Below are 7,469 nucleotides of genomic sequence, written 5' to 3'. Positions count from 1 at the left end.
ATTCTGTGCACCACTACACAGAGGCCTAGCACCCTCCAGCTTCCAGCAGAGTGAAGGGAGCAGAAAGTTTTTCTTTTTTCCCATAGAGTATGGTGGTGGTGGTGTGTTGATTCCATATTTCTGTTGAGATGGGAAGGGATAAAAAATTTGGAACAGAAAGGGGTAGAGATTCTTTTCCCACTGTATTCTGTCCAAGGTATTTCCCCCAAAATTAAAGCTGAGAACCATGGTGTAAAGGAGAGAAAAGAGACCTCAAGAACGGGGTGACTGAGCACAAGAAGAGAGGGGAGGAAAAAAACAAAACAAAACAACAAAAGACTGAAACTTGCTCCCAGGGACTGAAGAAAATTTAAAAAGGTTGGAATCCATCAGTATTCTTAGTCATCTTCTCCTTCGTCTTCCTCTCCTTCTTCTCCCTCATCATCATCTTCATCTTCTTCCCTTTCGTCTTCATCCCTTTCTTCATCAATATCTTCCAAACCATCTTCTTCTTCATCATCATCATCATCTTCTTCTCCTTCTCCTTCTTCATCATCCATATCTGGAACCAAATAGTACTGTTATGGATTTGGCCAAATATCATCTTTAATGACCTCTCCTAATTCATCTGCACCAGCATCAGAATAATCAGTGAAGCAAGTAAAGAAGCTCTCTGGTTCTTCATGCTGTCTCTTCCTGCTGGCTTTATTCTGCGTTTGACTTGAATGTTTCGTCAAATCCTTTCCAGATTTCCATTTCATTTCAGTTGATTTTGAGGATGGGTCACCACTCTAATTCAAATGAAACTCTTTGGAGAGAATTTTATTTTCGAAGTAAGGATTTTCATCGAAATAAAAATCTATTCTGTAACCTGATTTAATATCTTCAAATTCCGTCACTTCAACTCTGGTCAAATAATGCAGTGCCTCTTCATCTTCCTCCCCAAGCAATGCAGACACTTGTGGATGGTTGACAAATGTTACCCAAAATTTGGGATTTTGGCCATCAACTGTGACCTCTTCTGAAAGAACGGTTGGCGGAGTTTGTTATATTTCTGTTCTACTTTCAAAATCTCCTCACTGGTTTGTTCATTAAGTCTGTCTATTTCATTTTGTACTTCATCAATATGTTCAATTGCTTCCTGCTGTTCTTTTTCTGAGGTCTCATCGTCCCAGTCGTGGTTGGAGTTGAGCTCCTTTTTACTGACTTTGGCCACTGGCATGACATGGTGCTGCTCCGCGGTGGGGAGGGAGCAGTGAGGGCGAGAGAAGGGAAGGCGAAGGGGACCTGCAGGCAGCTTCCCCTCACGCCACAGGCGCTGACGCTCGCTCAGTCTGGCCGCCCAAATCTATTTTTAAGATGATTTTTAAATTTAGGTAGAATAGATTCAAGATCATATTTTGTTTCTCATAGAGTTATTTTAGCTTTCTTTGACTCTTTAATTTTAACTTGCACATTAGTAATTTATGGTTACACATCTGCCCTGGTCTACTTTTGAGTGCTGATATTGAGCTTCTCCAGCCATTTTTCTCTATAGATGTAATTAGTCTGATTCATATTCACTCCATCAGGTGAGGTCTATGTTTAAAGCCACTGTTTTTGTTTGTTTGTTTGTTTTCTAAAAAGATATTTGCAATGAATTAGCATATGAAATTTGGTAATTCTATTTCCAGTCTCATTTCTGTCACCAAAAGTCCATACATTCTGACTACTTTTCCTCTTTACTATTTCCAGTTTTGGCATTACAGTCACCAGTTATCATTAACACATCTTGATTGCATGATTGGTTAATTCCAGACTGTAAGATTTGGGGAAAAAAAATCAGTTTCCTTTTCTATGGCTTTAGCTGTAGGAGTACATATTTGAAGGTTTTAACATTAACAAGTCTTTACATTAACATTAATAAGTATTAGCAAGTCTTCCTTACACATGTATGGGTAATGTCCTATTATTCATAACATTGTACTTCAGGATTGAACTTAAAATTGACTTTTTTAGCTATGAATGAAATATCATTCTTGTTCTGTTTTTAATTCCCAGGATAATATACCATGTAATTATCTGATCCAAAGTGGCCAAAGCTAGTCCATCTCATCTTACTAATACTTAGAATGTCAATGTTCATGCATTCCACTCCATTTTTCACAAATTCTATTTTTCCTAGATGCATGTTTTAGACATTTTATGTTCTAATTATTAAAGAACACATGCCACTATTTTTCTTCATTTGGGATGTACCACTACAATTTTGTGCTATGGTTCACAGAGTTCACAGAAGCCTGATATTTAAGAAGTAGATGGTCAGTCCTATTTCTTAATTTATCTTGGAGCCCTCTTAAAACCTGTCCCTTATAGCTGACCCTTATGGCAGTTGGCACACTGATGGTATATCTTTCAGCATCATGAATATCTACAAGTTACCTCAGTACAAAAGATTGACAGACAAGTGCTGTACTAATGTACTCATCTCAAGGTATGAGACAGACTGGAGGTACTTGATTCAGGGGAGGTTACTCTAATTGCCAGATGAAAAGACCTCACCACTCCAACAGTTAAAATTCACCAGCTATTCTACAGGGGAAGGATAGGCAATCTCCTCCCTTGTCAATTGTAGGCTCTGAAAAACTGAAACAATGGTTGCCAAAAGTTGCTTGTGACTCCATAGCAATGTGTAAATTAATTTGATGACGTTTGATGAGGCTTTCATGTATTCCTCTCCTGGAGTGATGACATTTAATAAACCAGTCATTAAAATCCAAGGCAAGCATTTGAGGGTAGATTTTACAAAAAACAAAGCAAGATGTGATCCCTTGAACACTGATACTAGTGACAAAAGGAACTAAAGAATAACACTTGAGATTGTGTTCATCTACAAAAATCTTCCACTTTACAATATAAGATGAGGGGAACAAGAGATATAATTACACAAATTGCTATGAATTCACTTAAATCTGTCAAGTTATGAATAAATCTGCCAAGTTATGAAAAATATTCTTTGAATTTTGTTGTTGTGAAAAGTATTTTCAGTTTTGCAGATCACAGGTCAGGAAACTACTCCCAGAAAAAATAAGAATAAAACTTGCCTGCTCTCAGAAGAATAACTCTTGTAAAATCAGCTCAGCTCTAGGTTGTAGTGCACAGGGAATTGCACTTAATAACAACAAAAAAAACTATTGTGAGTTAGTGTATTGTTTGCACAATTTTTTAGGAAGATTTGGTGGGTTAGTGATAAGGAATTAAGTTGTCAATCCAAAGGTGGTTGTTGTTATTATGTACCATTGAGTCAAGTATGACTCGTAGTACCCATGTAGATCCCACTGTGGCAGTTACTGTATCAATCCACCTAGTTGAATGTCTTCTTCTCCTTTACTCGCCACAAACTGCTAAGCCCATTGCAATAGCCGCTGTGACAGTTAACCTGATTGAGGGTCTTCCTCTCCTTCCCTAGCCCTTTACCTCTATGAGTATCATGTCTCTCTTAGCAACATGCCCAAAATATGTGAGATGAAGCCTCATTATCTTTGCCTCTAAAGAGCACTCTGTCTATATTCTCTCCAAGATATTTATTTGTTTGTTCTTTTGCCACAGTCTATGGGATCTTCAGCACTCTTCTCCAAAAGAAAAGATCAAGGGCATATATTGTTTTCCTGGAACCCTTATTGATTATCTAGCTCTCAGATGCATTTTATTCCTCAAACTGACATCATTATGCTTCAACAATTCTAGAGGTCCCTAATTGCAGACTTTCCCAGTGAAATATGTCTCCTGATTTCCTAGAAGCTGGTATCAAGAGTATTAATTGTGAATACAATAAGATGAAGTTGTTGACTGTTTCAATCTTTCTCCATCCATCATGATGCTGACAATTGATGTAGTAGTAAGAACCTTACTTTCTTGACATTGAGATAGAGTAATCCATATTGAAGGCTGTATTTTTTTCATCTTCTGCAATATACATGGGGGCTATAATTTTTTTTATCTTCTGCAACATGTGATTCTAGACTTCGTCACTCTCAGCAAGCAATGTTATGTAATCTGCATAATGCATGTAACTGATGAGCCTCTCTCCTATCCTTATGCCACATTCCTCTTCATAGATTTCAGCTTCTCGAATAATTTGCTCAGCATACAGCTTGAATAGATATGGCAATAAAGTACAACCCTGATGCATTCCCTTATTAATTTTAAACCATGTAGTGTTCCCTTGCCCTGTTTACACAACAGCCTCCTCGCTTAGGTATAGGTTTTACATGAGCTTAATTAAGTCCTCTGGAATTCCTATTCTTCCCAGTGTTAGCCATAATTTGTTATGATCCACAAAGTCAAATGTCTTTTTACAGCCAGTAAAATATAAATAGACATTTTCTGGTATTCTTTACATTAAGCCAGGATCTATTTGACATTAGTAATGATATCCTTCTATTGCAGCCTCTTCTAAATCGTAAATGAAATTCTGGCAGTTCCCTATCTATATACTGTTGGAACATTTCTTTGAATGATCTTCACTCAGGATTACTTTGTTTACATATGATAGTAATGTTATTGTTTTATAGTTTCCACAGTACTGGGTCACCCCTCATGAGAACAAAAATGGATTTATTACAATCCATTGGCTAGACAGCTGTCCAACAAAGGTCAAGGCATAGACTACTGATTACATCTAAGAAAGACCACAAAGAAAGCAATAGGTCATTACAAAGAGGAGAAAAAAAGAAAACAATGAAATGGATATGAAAAGAGACTCTAAAAATTGCACTAGAGCATTGGGAAACCAAAACAAAGGAAAAATGTGGCTAAGTAAAAAAGCTGAACAGAAGATTTCAAAGGGCAGCTTGAGAAGACAAAGCAAAGTATTATTACGGAATATGTAGGGAACTGGAATTGAAGGGTAGAAAGGGAAGAACTCACTCTGTATCTCTTAAGTTGAGAGAACCAAAAAACAAATTTAAGCCTTGAGTCAAAATACTGGAAGATGTTATGAAGAGCAAATTCAAGCCTTGACTTTCAATACTTTCAATACTATAGGTAGAATGTAAATGACATAAGAAGCATCAAAAGAAGATAGAAGGAGTACAGAGAATCATTATAACAAAATAAATTGGCTGACATAGAAAACAACATATGATCAAGAGGCAAGTTGATGAAGGAGGGAGTTCAAGCTGGTCTGAAGCAATTGGCAAAAATAAGCCCTCAGGAATAGATGGTGTACCAATAGATAAGTTTCAACAAACAGATGATGCTATGGATGCATTCACTAGGTTGTGCCAAGAAATTTGAAGGATAACTAACTGGCAACTGACTTGAAGAGATCCTTATTAATTCCCTTTCCAAAAAAATATCAACTAACCGAGTGTGAAAATTACAGAACAATATCATTAATATCACATGCAAGCACAATCCTGCTGAAGATGACCCCAAAATGACTGTATGTTGATTAACTGATCAACAGAGAACTGCAAGATGTTCAGGCTGGGTTTAGAAGAGACTGAAGCACAAGGGACATTATAGTCAACATTAAATGGAACTTATTTGAAAGCAGAGAATACTAAGGAAATGTCTGTGTTTCATTAACTATAAAAAGGCATTTACAGGGGGAGGGGGGAGGGGTTTGTGCAGGGAGAAGGGTGCAACAATGAATGAATGGAATTCCAAAATCTCTGTAGATGTTCATTGAAATGAAAAATAAACTAAATTTTTTTTAAAAAGGCATTTAACTGTGTGGATCACAAAAAAATTTGCAGCTAACAATAAAAACAAATGAAATCCCAGAACCTTTGATTGTGCTCATGAGAAACTTATACTTGGACCGGGAGGTAGTCATTAGAACAGTGCAAGGAAACATTGCATGGTTTAAAATCAAGAAGGGTGTGCATCAGGGATGCATCCCATCTCCATACCTTTTCAATCTACATGCAGACCAGGTCATCCAGGAGGCTGGGATTTATGAAGAGGAATGTGGCATCAGAATTGGAGGAAGATTCAGCAACAACCTGTGTTATGCAGATGATACAACCTTTTTTGCTGAAACTGAAGAGGATCTGAGGCATTTGCTACAGACTTTGATATGGATTAAAGTTTAATATCAAGAAAATATTCTCACCACTGCGCCAATTGGTAGCATCATGATAGACATAGAAGAGCTTGAGATTGTTAACAGCTTCAGCTTGAGTGGCTTCATAGTCAAAAATCAAAAGACAAATTGCATTTGGAAAATCTACCATCAGGGACCTCTCCAGAGTACTTAAAGGCAAAGATGCGAATCCAGATACAAGGTGCTCCTCATGATCCAAGCCAGAATTTTTGTAATTACTTGCTATGCATGAGAGAAGTGGACAATAACTAAAAATGATAGGTGAAGAATCGATGCCTTTGAGTTTTGGTGCTGGAGAAGAGTATTGAACATACCATCTTGTTAAGAGAGCAAATAGGTTTGTCCTAGAGATGGTAAAACAAGATTGCTCTTTGGAGGTTAGGATTTTGAAGCTCCATCTCACACACTTTGGGCATGTTGTCAGGAAAAAGCAGTCCTTAGAGAAGGATATCATGCAGGATAGGTGGAGGGACAGAGCAAGAGAAGACCCTGGATGAGATGGATTGTCTCAGTGACTGAGCTATTGGAGATAAATGTGCCAGAGACAATGAAATTATTTCAAGATATAGCAAAGAACAGGCCTGTTGTTCATAAGGTTGCTATGAGTAACAAGAGATTTGAGGACACATATATGGAATGAGACAGAAAACATCAAAAGAAGATGGAGGGAACACACAGAGAAACAAAAAGTACTGACTGACACTGAAAAATTTCAAGAAGTACCATATGAGCAGGAGCCAATGATAGAGAAGAAGGAAGTGGAAGGCACATTGAAAACATTGGCAAAAAGACATAGCCCTAGGTTTATATGGGAAAAATCACAATAAGACACTATGTAATATAGTGTTAGAAGATAGGCCATATAACTTGGAATGTACTTAACATATAAAGTGAATTCACCAACATATTTAAGTTACCAATGAACCTGAAATTGGTACATGATCAGTCAATGTTCTTTAATTCTATATGAGTTCATCATAACTCAGAGTTGAATCATTAAAATGTTACCACATTATTTCTGCATCTAGTACAGTTTTTTTATGTAGTAGAGTTGGAAGTGGATAGAAGAAAAAAAATTGTAGCAAAATTGTGCAAATAAGAGCTGCATAAAGGCTAAGGCTTTATGTAATTTTTTGTTTTGTTTTTTGGGTTTTTTTTTCTTTTTTATGTGATTTTTTTTTTTAAAGAACAAGAGATACAAGCAAATTTCTTTTTAATACGTTTTAATATCCACTTCCGTAATAGCTTGCCTCTGGAAACCTTGGAGAGAGGATGAAAGACACAAAAGCGTTGAGGACTCTCCTTCAGAGGGTCACTGTGAGTCGTGTGCGACTCAATGCGCTTAACAACAACAACTCAAATAACTTATGCAAGCTTTCAACAAATTTAATATTGGAGA

At 36.9% G+C, this 7,469-nt stretch overlaps 1 pseudogene; it reads right to left on the bottom strand.

Moving 5' to 3' along the window:
- Nucleotides 1-377: 377 nt before the first annotated feature.
- LOC102871197 lies at nucleotides 378-1,201 on the bottom strand (annotated as a pseudogene).
- Nucleotides 1,202-7,469: the final 6,268 nt, after the last annotated feature.

Source organism: Elephantulus edwardii, unplaced genomic scaffold, assembly GCF_000299155.1.
Source record: "Elephantulus edwardii isolate Elephantulus edwardi_28Jun2011 unplaced genomic scaffold, EleEdw1.0 scaffold00058, whole genome shotgun sequence".
Lineage (NCBI taxonomy): Eukaryota > Metazoa > Chordata > Mammalia > Macroscelidea > Macroscelididae > Elephantulus > Elephantulus edwardii.
The sequence above is the reverse complement of the archived record's forward strand: the minus strand, read 5'-3'. Positions and strand labels throughout refer to the sequence as shown.